Source organism: Mobula hypostoma, chromosome 10, assembly GCF_963921235.1.
Source record: "Mobula hypostoma chromosome 10, sMobHyp1.1, whole genome shotgun sequence".
In the NCBI taxonomy this organism is placed as follows: Eukaryota; Metazoa; Chordata; class Chondrichthyes; order Myliobatiformes; family Myliobatidae; genus Mobula; species Mobula hypostoma.
Genome location: NC_086106.1, coordinates 98,746,580 through 98,763,410, shown reverse-complemented (window position 1 = coordinate 98,763,410; position 16,831 = coordinate 98,746,580). Strand labels below are relative to the sequence as shown.

At 39.8% G+C, this 16,831-nt stretch overlaps 1 protein-coding gene across 1 annotated transcript in view; it reads right to left on the bottom strand.

The window, feature by feature from the left end:
- tenm1 (teneurin transmembrane protein 1) overlaps positions 1-14,784 on the bottom strand; it is a 2,340,669-nt gene extending 2,325,885 nt beyond the window's left edge. The window contains exon 1 of the mRNA XM_063060938.1: positions 14,738-14,784. The gene's annotated coding sequence lies outside the window, so the exon portion shown is untranslated. The remainder of the gene's footprint in view (positions 1-14,737) is intronic.
- Positions 14,785-16,831: the final 2,047 nt, after the last annotated feature.

The window sequence follows — 16,831 nt, the reverse complement described above, 5'->3', positions numbered from 1 at the left end:
AGGATCAGGTGAAGAAGAGATCAATTGCTGGGAGAAGAGGTAGTGAGATCATTGGTGGCCATAAGCACACTGCGATTAGTTGGGGGTAGAGAAATGAGTACTGGGGTTTTATTGAGTGAAAAACCAAGAAAATCACCATAAAGAGGACCTAGCAAGAAGTTTATGGATGTATCTAGCTCCTTAGTATTGGACTAGGAAAAGTTAAGTCCCCTTTCAGTAATATATGCAAAGGCTGTCAAATCATATGCTGTAGGCCACCTGACATTGCTGTCATACATTGGCATACACATGGAAGACACTGTGGTAATCTCTGCAATTGTGGAAGATGATTTTGATAATATTTAATCATGTACCTTCCTAAATACTGTATATGACGGAATTTCAAGATTCTACTGATCTGGCTGGAGTTTTGACAAGAAGAATAATAATAATTAACCAGCTAAAAATCAAGGATGCACAGTGAGGACCAGTTCTCTGTAAATTTCATTTATTCAAGACCGTTTAGTCTCATTTCCTACATACAAGTGTAAAGGAGAACAAAATAATTGTTCCTCCAGAATAAAAATCATAAAAGATAAAGAAATGAATAATAACAAAAACACAATAAATATGAATACATAAGATAGCTTACATAGTCTAGATAGATTTATTGTATTTCCATAAAGTGATGCTAGGTTGTACTTAAGGTGACTGACAGGAAATAATAATGTTGTGGTGGTGTTGATCAGTCTTGCTGCTTGGGGAAAGTAACTGTTTTTGAGTTTGGTGGTTCTGGCTTGGATGCTATGTAACCTCCTCCCTGACAGGACTGGAACAAACAGTCTATGAGCACTGTGGATGGGATACTTCATGATGTTGCGGGCCTTTTTCCGACACTTTTCTGTATATATGTTCCTGATGCGGGTAGGATGGTGCCAGTGATGCATTGAGCAGTTTAAACTCCCTCGTCCTCTGCTGTGCAGTTTGCGTACCAGGCAGTGAAGCAGCTTGTCATGATGCTCTCTACTGCCCATTTGTAGAATGACGTGAGTATAAATGTGCAAATCCATTGCTATTTCATTTTGCAACTTATTACTGGCTAAAATATTGTGAATATATTTCATCACATTACACAAGAATTCTTAGGAAATGAATTACTCCAAGCTTACCTCAACTACATTATTCATTGGTATTCAGATCAGGTTAGGCAGCATCTCCAAAACAAGAAACAAAGTTAACATTAACATTGTTTCTCATTCCACCAATGCTGCCTGAGCTGTTGAGTGTTTCCTGCATATTTTGCTTTTATTTTATATTCACAATAACTTGAGAGTTATTTATTTATTTATTTATTTATTGTGATTTTGCCCTTTTTTCAGAGTTGTGTTTAAGTTTTTGTCTTTAGTGCAAGGGTCGATGGAACATTATTTAGGTCAAAAGACATTATCAGGAAATAATACTCCTTTTTATTTCAGAAAATATTTCAAAGGTGCAACTTGCTACTGATTTTAAAAAACTTAAATCATTGCAAATTAGAAGAAAAGCTGACCTGATTTGTATGTATTAGATAAGGAGATAGACAGATAGACAGAAATACAGATAGACAATGAGATAGATCAACAGACAAATAGGCAGACAGAAAATAGGATATGATTCTGAAGTTCAAAATGTCACATTATGTTTCCTTTTTGATGCTATTTATTCACAAAAAAATCAGGGCTTTAAAAAATATGTCTGTATTGTTATTGTTGCCATTGTTTCCAGTAGTCATCTCTCTATTCCTTATGTATGTGAATTATCAAACTGCAAGCAGTTCATATTGTGAAGCATAAGATTCATTGCAAGCTTCAATTTTTCAAATAACACAAAATTCATGTTTTTCTTCCTTTTCTAAATAGCACATGATCCCAGATGAATACCAAAATAATGGCTTTGCCACTGTACAAGAAAATAGTTGATATTCATGTTCATATCTATTCATATTTCTTTGAATTTTGTGCTCATTCAAATGGAGAATGGCTAAGGACGAGAGCAGATATTTTTAATCGCTTTAGAAAGAATGACTGCATTAAATAACACCTCATCAGGCATTTCATAGGTCAAGCACAGTATCCCCACCACTTCAGTAAAACTCCATTAAACTAGCAGGACAATTTCCCTAGACTTGATGAAGGACCTCAACCCAAAACATTGATTGTACTCTTCTGTAGATAGATGCTGCTGGGCCTGCTGAGTCTCTCCCAGCATTTTGTGTGTATTCCCCATTTCCACATCACCTGGGTGCACATTCCAACATTGTTTAGCTTGAGTCCCTTCTTTATCATTTCCTTTTTAAACAGATCACACCTGTCTTGTGGAGGTCTGCCAGGATTCTCACCTTGATTTTTCCTTTTCTTCTGATGTTGGTTGTTTTTGGGGGTGCAAGGGAGAAGAGTTTTGTACAGCTGGATGCCCTTTGCCCTCTGCTTCCTCAACTAAAAATGACATCCTTTTGCAAATCCTGAAAATGAGAATTAGCTCCAAAATTATAGTTTTAACAAACAAACTGATATAGCAAAAGCCAGGTCTGATCCAATGCTGACCCAACTTTCATAGTGCACAGTTCCCCACCCCCATGTGCTTTTTAAAAAGACAAGTGACTTACATCAGCCAAAAAGTAATGTTCATTTGCATTTAAATACATTTCAAAGTTGCTGCTTATAGCATCGAAAGTGCTTGCCATTTTAAACTAATTGAAGCAAAAGAAAGAAGTCTTTTGCTTTGCCAGTGGACTTATTCAAAGTCCAGCAGCTAAAGTGAAACAGATTAATTCATTTGTTGAATCATTGTTCATTGTGATAAGTTAGTGATGTCCAGATGTATAATCATCTGAAACAAGAGCCCATCTGTTCTTGTTCAGGAATTAACAGGCCACGCTTGTACTTCCAGTGTTTTTGTTTCTATTGGTGTGTAAGCTATCTGTATTACACACAGCACCATCTCTACTCTCTGGCAGACTACTGCAACTGAAACTATGTTAGATTTTTAACTCCACTTATCTTATACCAGCCATCACAAGTGTGACTACCAAAACCATCATGTCACAAGAGTTACAAGGAAACTGATGCAAGCAGGAAAAATAAGGAGGAATGCTAATCCACCATGTAGAAGGAGAGGTTCAAGGAGAATATTCTAAAGATTTAAAATTTTCAACATGAGGTTTAGTTATTGATCATGCAGTCTATTATTGATTGAGAGACCTTGCCATCTTCAAATGTTCTCTAACTGTCTTCTGCATGACCACAGCAATTATAACCTCAAGCACTTTGGGATACCCTAAGGTCATGAAAAACATTCTGTAAGTGAAAATTATTTCTCTTATTAAACTATAAAGAACATTGACAACATTATTAAATCTTTTTTTCTACCGAACATTTCATTATTTCATATGATTGTCTATCTCCTGCCTTCTTATTATACTGCTTTATTAAAAACTGTAATTATTAATTGAGAATTCAACAGTTTAATTATATTATGATATAAAAAGAAATCCCAGCAATAAAAAATTTTTAAATAGTATACAATGTTTTCATTTAAGCTTTTCTTTGCTCTGTATACCTCAGAATATAACTTTACTAGACACTTACAATGTTTTGCTGTTGACAATAGATAATAGGTGCAGGACATAATTGTGATAAATGTCTAATATGGTAAATGTTGATACTTGAGATTTTTTTCTGTTTTTATCTAAAGTGAGCATTAATACCCTTGTGATTATTACTAGGTAGCAAAAAATTGCCATCTCTTAAAATATTATCACACAAAAAAAGACCAGGAAAATGCTAAGAAAATACCTCAGAACTAGTCCAAACAATGACCATTCTAAGCCTAATGTTTTACTGCAAACTCTGATTTGCATACTGCTGCATTATCATCACAATACTTCAAAATTAAATTGAAATCCTGATATTAACCTACATATTTCCATTCAAAGATTAGAATACTGATCAGCAAATGTTGATTCCTTTCCCAATACCAATGCTATTGTTCCTGCTGTGACAAAGTTCTCCATCGTTACCGTTACCTGTCCTGTGTGCATTGTTGTTTCTCTGCTCCACTTCCATTTTCATGTTTTTCACTCTAGTTGGTTCTACTACCGTTCAGAGACCTAAACAGCTTTTTCATATCAAGAGCAAATGCTTACGTGCAGCTCCTCCAACCTTGTCTCCTGTATTTTGTGCTCCCAGTGTGCATGGGGCACAAGCACACTGGTCACTTAGTCATCGTTGTCTCGCTGATGTAGAAGAGGCCACACTGACAGCACCAAGTACAGCAGGCAAAGTTAGAGGAGGTGTGTGTGATTTCAGCTTTACCTGAAAGAGCTGTTTAGGTGTCTGAATGGAGGTGAGAGAAGGTGAGGAGAAACAAGTGCGGCGTCACCTATGGTTGCCAAGGACAGGCAGGGTTGTGCGGATAAGGATGAGCAAATCAGGGAGTCATGTTCTGTGGAAAGCAGAAAAGGGTGAGGATGGGAAGGTATGACTAGTAGTGGGATCTAGTTACTTCCGGAGGAAACGATGAAGGGTAATGTGCTAGATGTGTAGGTAACTGGTGTGAAAGATGAGGACCAAAGGAATAAAGGCAAAGATGGTGCTGAGCTGTGATAATTGTGGATGGTGTGGCTCAGACCTAGTTGCTCACTTAGGTACACAGGGATGGTTCGGGACAGAGAGGGGAGTTAGAGGAGTTGGAGGATACGGGGATAAGGAGTGGAGGTCCAGAGGCAGCCTATACTAGGAGATGGAGTCCAGTTTGGGTGGGTGGGAGGGATGGGAAAGAGGCTTGTTTATCTGTTCTTATCTTGTTTTGTTTTATTGTTGTTGCTCTGTCATTCCATCATAGCTGATTTTTTTTATCGTGTCGCACCAGACAGTCAGCCATTCTTGTCTAGCGCGTGGTGTCAGGATTGGTCTCCTTTCGGATTAACTGGGTCACGATATGAACATTCCTGACTTGACCTTTTTTTTTAACAAGGCCGAGTGGCTAGCTCGACACTCAACCCAGTAAAAAGAATAAATCAGAGCTGATTTATTATCCCTCTAAACCCCATTCTCCTGCATTCTCCCTGTAAACTTTGACACCCTGACTAATCAAGACCAACCACCACTCCCAATGACTTGGCCTCAACAGCCATCTGTGACAGTGAATTCCACAGATTCACAGCCCTCTGGTTAAAGAAATTCCTCCTTGCCTCCATCTCTACTGTAAATAAACATCCCTCTATTCTGAGGCTGTGCCCATTGATCTTAGGCTCCCCCAGTATAGGAAACATCCTCTCTACACCGCTCTATCTCCTCCTTTCAATATTTGTTAGGTTTCAGTGGTCTCCCTTGTCATTCTACTCAACTCCAATGAGTACAGACCCAGAGTTATCAAACGCTCCTCATATATTAACCCTTTCATTCCTGGAATCATTCTCGTGAACTGCCTGTGGCCTCTCTCCAACGCCATCACATCTTTTCTTTTATAAGGGCAAAACTGCTCTCAATCCTCCAAATGCAGTCTGATCAATGCCTTATAAAGCCTCAGCATTACATCCTTGCTTTTATATTCTAGTCTTCTTGAAATGAATGCCAACATTGCATTTGCCTTCCTTACCACTGACTCAACCTACAAGTTAACCTTTAGAAAATCCTGCACGAGGACTCCCAGGTCCCTTTGCACCTCAGATTCTTGAATTTTCTTCCCATTTAGAAAATAGTTTACACCTTTATTCCTTCTACCAAGGGGCATGACCATATACTTCCCCACAACATATTCCATCTGCCACTTCTTTACCCATTCTCCCAATCTGTCTAACTCCTTGCTTCCTCAACACTACCTGCCTCTCGACCTATCTTTGTATCATCTGCAAATTTGGTCATAATGCCATCAATTCCACCATTCAAATCATTAACGTATAATGTGAAAAGAAACGATCCCAACACTGACCCTTGTAGAACACCATCAGTCACTGGCAGCTAACCAGAAAAAGCCCCCTTTAATGCCACTATATGCCTTCTGCTGGTCAGCCAATCTTCTATTCATGCTAGTATCTTTCTTGCAATACAATGGGCATTTATCTTGTTAAGCAGCTTTATATGAGGCACCTTGTCAAAGGCCTTTTGAAAATCCAAGTGAACGACATCTACTGACTTCCTTTGTTTGCCTTGCATGTTATTTCCTCTAAGTATTCTGACAGATTTGTCAGGCAAGATTGCCCCTTGAGTAAATCATGTTGGCTTTGGTCTATTTTATCATCAAGTTTCAAGTTTCAAGTTTCAAGTTGAAATAGCACTCAATCACACAGGAATATAGCCAAATGAAACAGAGTTCTTCTGGGAACAAGATGCAAAACACATTACAAACAGCACACAGTACAGCTACACATAGCACTTAACAAAAGTAGCACATATGTTTTCAATTTTAGCAAAACATAGAGTCACAAAAAGAAATAAATATATAGTTCAAGTCCCTGTGTTGTCATGGTCCAGCTTGTTCTTCCACCAAGTGAACACCAGAGGGCAGCACCTAGTGAGCACTGGAGGGCAGTACTGATGGGAGGGGCTAGTCCCCAACCCAGTACGAAATCTACTGATACACAACCTCCTTCGCTGGTGACCACCACAGGCAACTCCAAGGTATGCGGGCTTTGCTATGCAATAACCGAGCCAATACAGCTCCCCCACCATCAATCTCATCAATGAACTAGTGAACAGGACTTGCAGTACTCTATATTACCAATGTCCAATAGAGTCTTGCGATCATAGTAAGATGTCCAAGGCAATCACTTGCACGTTTTGGACTGTGGATTGTCTTGGCACAATGGTACACAACAAGTCCAGGTGACAACACAATGGTATACAATAGGTACAGCTCCATTGTAATTTGCTGGTGGGATAGTCCTGCAGGTCTTGCTGTTCTTAGTATCCAGCAGTGACTTAAGATCGTAAAAAAATTATACAAGTTAATAAATACCCTTTTGATTGGACCTGGAGTGGCTGCTGCATATCAGCATGCTGCCATCTTACTGGAAGCCATAATGGAGGTTTTCAATTACCCTAAAACCTCATCCTTAATAATGGACTCCAACATCTTCCCAACCATTGAACTCAGGCTAACTGGTCTATAATTTCCTTTCTTCTGCCTCATTCCTTTCTGAAAGAGTGGAGTAAATTTTGAAAATTTCCAATTCTCTTAAACCATTCCAGAGTCTAGTAATTCTTGAAAGATTATTACTAGTGCCTCCACAACCTCTTCAGCTACCTCTTCTGGAACCCTGGGGTATGGTGACTTATCTACTTTCAGACTTTTCATCTTCCCAAGCACCTTCTCCTTAACAATAGCAACTACACTCACTTCTGCCCCCTGACACTCACGAATTTATGGCATACTGCTTGTGTCTTTCTCAGTGACTACTGACACAATATACTTATTAAGTTCCTCCACCATTTCATTGTCCCCCGTTACTACCTACCCAGCATTATTTTCCAGCGGTGCTATATCTATTCTCATGTAATTCCCTTTACTCCACTGTAAAACTGATATATCTAACATTAGACTCACACTCTCAAATTGCAGGCCAATTCTATCATATTACGATCACTGACTCTTAAGGGTTCCTTTACTTTAAGTTCCCTAATCGAGTCTGGATTATTGCACAATATGTAATCCAGAATTGCCTTTTCTCTAGTGGACTCAACCACAAGCAGCATTGAACAAATTCATTCTCTTGGGATTATACTTTATACTTTATTGTCGCCAAACAATTGATACTAGAACGTACAATTATCACAGCGATATTTGATTCTGTGCTTCCTGCTCCCTGGATTACAGATCGATAATAAATATTAAAAATTTAAATTATAAATCATAAATAGAAAATAGAAAAATGGAAAGTAAGGTAGTGCAAAAAAACCGAGAGGCAGGTCCGGATATTTGGAGGGTACGGCCCAGATCCAGGTCAGGATCCGTTCAGCAATCTTATCACAGTTGGAAAGAAACTGTTTCCAAATCTGGCCGTACGAGTCTTCAAGCTCCTGAGCCTTCTCCCGGAGGGAAGAGGGACGAAAAGCGTGTTGGCTGGGTGGGTCGTGTCCTTGATTCGGCAACAACATAATTTTCCAATCTACCTGCATATTGAAACCCCCCCATGTCTATCATAGCATTGCCCTTTTTACATGCCTTTTCTGTCTTCCATTGTAAATTGTATCCCACATCCTGGTTTCAGTTCAGTGGCCTGTATGTAACTCCCATTAGGTTCTATTTACCCTTGCAGTTTTTTAACTCTACTCTCACTGTTTCTATACTTTCCAATCTTATGTCATCTCTTTCAAGGGATTGGATTTGATTTTTTTTTGCCAATAGAGTTACCCCACTCCCTCTGCATAACTGCCTGTCTTTTCGATATATCGTACACGTTTGGGTGTTAATCTCTCAACTGTAATCTTTTTTCAATCATGGCTCAGTGATGCCCACAGCGTCATACCTGCGAGTCACTAACTGCTCTTCAAAATCATTTGTCTTATTTTGTATAGTGCGAACATTCAAATCTACCAACTTTAGTCTTGTTTCCATCAACTTTCTTGACTTTGTCTCCATGTTACACTTAGCTCATCCCACTGAATACAATTTTGCTCTATTATCAGCCTGCCTTTCCTCACAGTCTGACTACATACAATCAAATGACCATCCTCAGCCCTATCGCTCTAGTCCCCATCCCCCCTGCAAAATTAGTTTAACCCCTCCCGAACAGTTCTAGGAAATCTGCCTGCAAGGATATTGGTCTCCCTCAAGTTCAGGTGTAACCTGTCCTTTTCAACGGGCCATACCTTTCCCAGAAGAGATCCCAACGATCCAGAAAATAGAAACCCTGCTCCCTGCATCAGCGACATATTCATCTACTAAATCGTCCTATTCTTACCCTCACAGGCAGCAGTCCAGCAATTACGAGCCTGGAGGTTCCGCTTTTCAGCTTTCTACCTAGCTCCCTATATTTTCTCTTCAGGACCTTCTCCCTTTTTCTACCTACATCATTCGTATCAATATGCACCATGGCTTCTGACTGTTCATCCTTCCCCTTTAGAATGGGGTGGAACTAATCTGAGACGTCCTTGACCCTAGCACCTGGGAAGGAACATTGCAGCTGGGTGTCCCTTTCACATCTGCAGAATCTCCTATCTGTTCATCTATCACTACTGTACTCCTCTTCTCCTGCCGTCCCATCTAAGCCACAGACCCAGAGACCCAGTCACTGCAGTTTGGCCCAGTATGTCTTCCTCTTCCAACCGTATTCAAAGCCATATACTTGTCATTGAGTGGAACATCCACAGGGGTGTTCTGCACCAGCTACCTATTCCCTTTCCCTCACCTGACTATCACCCAGCTACCTGCCTCCTGCCACTTAGGTATGACTACCTTCCTGTAGCTCCTGTTCTCCCATGTCAGCTGAAGGCCACCCAGCTCCAGCTCCAGTTCCTTAACATGGTCTCTATTCTTGATATGCTTCACGCAGACATAGTTATCAGGGAGACTAGAGGTCTCCCAGAGTTTCCACATCTCACAATAGAGCATACCACTAACTCTGGATCAATTCTTCATGCACGAGCTACATACTAATAGCAAAGAAAGAGAAAAATAAAACTTACTAGAAACTTACTTAGAGCTTCTCTCTGTGCTCATTGAAGTCTGTTAAGTCAAAGCCTTCCACACCAACCTCAACCACAATGCCTGCTCTATTTGTACCTCGCTTTTCTATTGGCCTTTGTAAGAATACTGATAACCCAGGCAATCTCCCACTCCACAGACAAGTCCTGAGACGCCCCGCTCACTTTTAAAAGCTGGTGCGTAAACCCCACAACAAACTGTTTCCAACTCTCTGTTCAATCTCCCGCTCTGTAGACCAGCTGAACATTATGGGCATGCAATGCTGGCAGCAGAAATTGTCGGGACACTTGTGGGCTGCCCTTAACACATCCTTAGATTCGTGTTGGTTGTTAATGCAAACAACGTATTTCTCTGTATGTTTTGATATATGGGTGATAAATAAATCTGAATCTGATCTCTATCTCTGTTCTGGTGGGGAGGACAATGGGGGTGGATGCATAACAGTAGAAGTCCAAGAAATGGAAGAAATGTGAGCAAAGGCTCCTTAAACTACCTTAAAAGGGACGCCATGCATGCTGGTAAAGGAAAACATTTCAGATGACAGGCCACAGAAAGCTACAGCTTGAGAATAGATATGATGGAATCAGGGTATCTGAGGAAACAGGGAAAAGGGTGTCATCCTCACAAGATACTGGGAGGGAGGGGGTGTAGTTAAAGTAGCTGAGGAAATCAATAGGTTATAGTAAATGTTGGCACGTAGTCTATCTTTTCAGAGGGAGACAGATCCAGAAAAGAGAGAGGGGGTGTCCATGTGAATTTGAGAAGAGGGTGGAAGTTTAGCGTATTCTAGCTCATCGTCTTGTTTTTCTCTTTTTACTTTACCCTGTCTTCAGGAGGACCATAGGCGCTAAAAAGTCTTTTCTTTTATCATGCAGCCTAAAATTACTGTCTTACAATCTGCTTTAATGCTTCTTTTTAAGTGTATTGCCCAATTTGAATATCTTAAGCATTTTTATACTCTGAAGTCTCTTGTCACATCCAGGCTGTAAATAAATCGAAAGTAAGGTCTTGACCCATTGAGGTATCGTCTGATCAGCATCTGCTTTGAATTTACTGGAGTTTAACTTGTATTGTCAGTTTTCATTTGAACCACTAGATGGAGCACGATTAAGCCTTAAATAATTCTATTTGCGCAACAGCTGGACAGAGGTCAGTTGTATCATATAATTTATAGTCTAAAAAATTGAACATCTTAAATTGATCATCTTGCTCACTCATTACAATCAAGCAATAGCCTTTAGTACATTCCTGAACCTCCATGACAAAGGAAGCTCTCGCAGAAAGAATATTCAAGAAGATTTAATTAAAAAAAACAAAATAGGATTCAGGTAGCAGCTGATACTTTTTATTTATTCTCTGCACTATGCTTCAACAAATTATCAAGTAAAATAGCTCTGGCATGACAAAGTATATTCTGAACCAATAATGTTGATAAATAACCCCTTGAGAAATCCAAGGAAATAATGAAAGTGCATACGTTGTTAGTCTGGAACTGAGTCTTTCAAATGAGAAAGATCCCAGGGTTACTGCCCATTATAAACTATTAATTGAAATCAGCAATATGGCTACTTGAACTGACCTACTGGGTCAAGCAAGAGATTTCAAAAATATATATTTTTTTACACACTCCTGACAGCTATCCAATGATCTTTGCTGGAAAGTCCATCTGTATCTTCTGATGATTCCTCTTTATCTCCTTCCCGCTTACTGGTTAAACTCTAGCATAAATGCTCAGATGAAGCACAGCAGGACAGCTGATGCTCAAACAATTTTATCTCAGCATGTGTCACGGCTTTCCAGATAAGAACTGGGAAAATTGCACAGTAGTTGGTGAAAGGAAGTGGATGGGAGGCAGAGGGCATGAGGGTTTGAGAATATTGATAAAAAAATATCAACCCAGTTCAACATATTTGTGAAATTCATTTAAACAATAAAGTTTACTTGGTATAGTTGTACTTCTTTATTTCTAAAACATAAAGCAAAGCAGATTTCTCATACAGTACAATTTTCTAAGTTCAAGTGAAAACTAGAGGGTAAAGTTACAGAAAGGTTTCTTTAACTTCATTCTTAATCTATTTACAATTTCATGCAAGGAATCCTTCACTTTATTCAGCATTGTGACACTCTTCTGCACATCACTGATTCCTTAATTAAACTCACATCGTTCATTTAATCTCTGTTTCTCCTTTTACATGTGATTTTCACACTTTGGTCTGCTTTTGATGTTGTATGACGCTCTGTCCTTTCTAAACCTTTTTTTCAAAATGCATATTCAGGCAGCAGCTTATTTTTAATAACATCAGAGAAAAGCTTTTATTTTTGTTTTCCAAAGGGAACAAAATCAGACATGACTCAATTGCTTATTGCATGATTCTTAGTTCTAAACAACATGAAGTGGAAAAATGTCCAAGAACAAGATATTTCATATCCAACAGAGCTTTTGCACTTTTCTTTGACAACAACAAATTTCCTCAAGTGTTTTCCCTTCCTCTTAAAAGAAAAGCTGAAATAGAGAAAAAAAGAGAACTCCTACTAGTTTAAGTGAAATGTTGGTTGGCAACCACAAATATAAAGGTACCAAGTTTGATCAATCATCATGCACGTGCTCCTAATTAAGCAGCACTTCAATTTTAAGACTTTCATTTTGATGTTGAAATCCCTTCAAAATCTTAACTTTACCCTTCCTAATTTTGAAAACTGCTCCATCTCTTTAACCATCTGAGATATCTGCAATTATTTACATCTGGCCTATTACTTATCCCTTAATTTAATGACCACACCTGGGGTAGCCAAATCATCAGCTGTCAAAGCCTCAAGTTCTGAAACTCCCTCTAACCTTAACTTTCTTATTTCTCTACAAGAGGAAATCTGCAGATGCTGGAAATCCGAGCAACACATACAAAGTGCTGGAGGAACTCAGCAGACCGGGCAGCATCTATGGAAAAAAGTACAGTCGACATTTCGAGCCAAAACCCTTCAGTAGGCCTTGTTATTTCTCTTTCCAGCTTTAAAAACTTCCTTTAAACCTACTTAGTTTGCTAAACTTTTGATCATTTGAACAGGAACTTCTCAATACGGCTTTCCATTAATTTCTACTTCGTACTATTCCTACGGCAAGACATCTTCAAATTTAAAGGAGATGTTTTTGCTATAAACTGTAAGCAAAGCTGAAATATTTAATTACTTAATTAATTGAGATACGGCACCCTTTGAGCTGCACCATCCAGCCCAGATTTAACTCCAGCCTGATCAAGGGACAATCTACAATGACCAACTAACCTACTGGTACAACTTTGGACTGTGGGAGGAAACTAGAGCGCCGAGAGAAAACCCACACATTCCACAGGGAGGATGTACAGATTCCTCACAGATGATGTTGGAATTAAATTCTGAGCTCCAATGCTGCAACCTGTATCGGACATGTGCTGATCATTACGCTGTCATGGTGTCCATGCAAGATGGGATGTGGTAGAACATGAACAAAGGAATGGGGGAAATTAACAGTGAATATCATAAAAGTAATGAACAAATCTGGGCAAGTGGGGTTTTAAAGAGGCTCAGAGAAAAGGTATGACAGCAAAACACTGAATGATACAAGTTATAGGTGATAAGCGCAAAATGTCATTTAAGAAAAAATAAGTTCTTGCTTGAGTTATTAGATAGATAACCATAGCATAGAGAAATATTTACTAATGACAATTGAAGCCACATATGGGAAACTAATTATCCTTGATATTATGGTTCCTGGCTGGCAGTGTGGAGACGCGGCTCTACCAAAGGAGGTGTAATGCACTCCATCCTTCTGCTAGCCTGCAGGTTTCCCTTGGGCAGGGTGTAGCACTTCCTTAGCCGCCTCCACTCCACCCCGGATTAGGGTTACATGAAGCCACGGGAGCAGGTTGTATGTGCATCTGGTGCATATCAGAAATCCTCGTTATGTGACCACCGACAGCAGGCAGACAATCTCAGAAGAGTATTAGTAATGGCTGGGCTCAGCCACCTTGTAAAGACACTGTCCAGAAGAAGGCAATGTCAAAACAATTTTGTTGAAAAATTTGCCAAGAACAATCACCGTCATGGAAAGCATGATCGCCCATAACATCTGACACAACACATAACGAACAAATGAACGATTATAGTTCCTGTCAATTAATGACAAAACTTACTGTGCCTTGAGTTCTGATGCTAAACCATTTACATACGGGAAATAAGGAGCAGAGAAAATGAAAAATACAAACAATATAAAGGGGAAATTTCAAATTGAAAACTTGTATACCGGATACTGTGCACCTGTTGCATAAGGGCTATGGAATCTTCCCAGTGCAGAAATCTATGCTTTACTCCATTGCATACCTTTCAGATGGACATTTTCACATATATTTCCTTTCACAGTACTCTTATCTTCAGGCGCTGCTTCAGTACATATAAGATAAACTCCCCCTGCATTTAACTGAACAAATTGTCAACATACTTAAGAGGCAGAGAAAGTTTGTGCTGGAAATAACTAGGGAGGCTGTCAACTGAATCCAGTGCCAGAACTCTGCTTTTATGAAATAGCACTTCAGACAGTTATTCATCACTAAAAGCAAGAAAAAACAAATTCCCTCAAGTCTCCAATCTGTCTCTAGTCTTCTGTCACGATGCAGAAATTTTTGGCTGCTTGCTTTCGTTTCACTGAACATCATCAGAACTCCCCACAGCCTCTCAGTGTTCTAGTGCTATTAGCCTGGTTATCATCTAAACAGCATCACTTAGCAGAAATGCTATGGCTAAATTAATAGGCACAAAATAATTCTTGTCGACAAGCATATTAGTTAAGCACATTCATCTCACGAATTCAAAATACACCTTCAAAAAGATGAAAAGAAAACTTTGTCCTGTGGCACCAATTACCTTTTGTTCTCAATGCCCTAAAGTCTTCTGAAGGTCACAAAAAGAGTAAAGGTTTTTTTTTGCCTTGAATGCTTCTTATGTGATTCTGGTTATTATTTGAAAAGCTGTCCCGCTGCTCTGGACAGTACTGAGCTGGTGACAGAGATAACCGAATGAAAGCTAATGTAAAATTGCTTCCTACCTGGTGCAAGCTGTTACTTCCTCTCTCATTAATCTGCAATCTTGTACGCTTTCTGCTTCTCAGTGACTGAACATTCCGAGATCGACACAAATTGCACTTGAATGGGTGTGGGGAGGGCTGGGGGGTGGTGTCAAAAAATAAATAAATATGATGCTCGCTGGAATCTTCTTCAGACCATTTGTTTCATGTGCCTCTGTATTCTGGTCCTCACTTCACAAGCAAACAGTTTCAAGCAAGTAAGAGAGTGTTTATCCTCTGCTCAGAGGATGCACGTTTGTACGATAAACTGCATGTTCCCTGCAGTGTAGCAGGAAAGATGTGATGCGCATACTAAAGCAGCTTGTGTTACACTGGGCTTGGCAAGCAAACTCCACCTCCATACCCATGTACCAAGCTCAGTTCTAGGGTGAGTTACTGTCAGAAAAGGATGTTTTCTTTCACAGAGACAAAACTGGACACTGCTTGCCTCCAATAGTTAACGTCAAACAAATTTCAAGATCGTGAAACAGAGGAAACCAGCCCTCTGTGATTCAGATCGATGTCAGTTTCTAAGGAAGAACAGGTGATTAAAAGTATATTTAACCCATAACATTCCTTCCAGGTTTTGCTAAGTGAACTGACATAGAGGTTTGTCCTTCAATGACATTGATTATATTTTACCAACCAGTTGAAATGACATTGTATTTTAGTCCAGACAGTTTATTTAGAGGTGAAGTACAGATACAGGCCCTTCCAGCCCAACGAGCTCATGCTGCCCAATTACACCCACGTGACTAATTAGCCCATTAACCCATCCGTCTTTGGAATGTGGGAGGAAACCGGAGCACCCAGAGAAAACACACATGGCCATGGGGAGAACATACAAACTCCTTACAGACAGTGGCAGGAATTGAACCCGGTTCGCTGGTGCTGTAATAGCATTATGCTAGTTGCTACACTTACTGTGACAGCTGAGTATAATAAAGTTGCACAGAAAGGACAAAATGGGAGGAACAGGAAGACAGGAAGAGACTCAGCCTCTTCCACCTGTTCTATAATTCCTGGCTTATGGCTGTTCTTTTATCTCAGCACTACTTCCTTGTACAGATCCATATTCCTTGAGTTCTTTAATATCCAAAATATATCAGCTGTACTTTTTAAGACATCAGCAACAGAGAGTCTAGAGAAAATTCGAAAGGTTCAAAAGAAATTTTGTCTCATCTCAACCCTAAGTGGCTAACCCTTTATTCTGAACCTGGGAACCTTACTCAGGATACTCTATCCAGGGGAAGTACCATCTCTGCATCTATCATGGCTAACACTGTAAGAAACGAGCAACACACACAAAATGCTGGTGGAGCGCAGCAGGCCAGGCAGCATCTACAGGAAGAAGTACAGTCGACGTTTCGGGCCGAGACCCTTCGTCAGGGCCCGAAACGTCGGCTGTACTTCTACCCATAGATGCTGCCTGGCCTGCTGTGTTTCACCAGCATTTTGTGTGTGTTGCTTGAATTTCCAGCATCTGCAGATTTCCTCGTGTTTGCGACTGTAAGAAACGAGGTAATCTCTCACATTTCTAAGTAATAGAGAGTATGGGCCCAGTTTACTTCATCTCTTCTCATTAGGCAGCTCTCCCCACCGCCCCAGCCCATCCTAGGAATCAATCTGGTGAATGTAAGTTACACTCTATCACAAACCTATCCTTCCTCAGGTAAGGAGTGTGGCTCTGCACACACTATTCCTAGTATGTTCTCAGCAAGCCCCTACATAACTTGAGTCTTTACTCTTGTATTGAAATTCGGTGAAACAAGGGCAAATATACCATTTACCTTCTTAACTGCTGGTTGTGCCTGCACTGATTCCTGTGCAAGGACATCTAGATCTATCTGATCGCCAGTCCTTTTCAATTTAAAAAAGGTTCCGCTTTTCTACCAAAATGGATCATGTCACATTATCTTTTTCATATTATGTTTCATCTAACTTCCCTCACCAATCAGCTTAGTGTGTCTATATTCTCTAAATCAGCACCAAATTCCTACTGTCTCCCAGGTTTATGTCATCAGCACATTGAAAGACTTTGCATTTAGGCTGCTCATTTGAACCATTCACATGGAT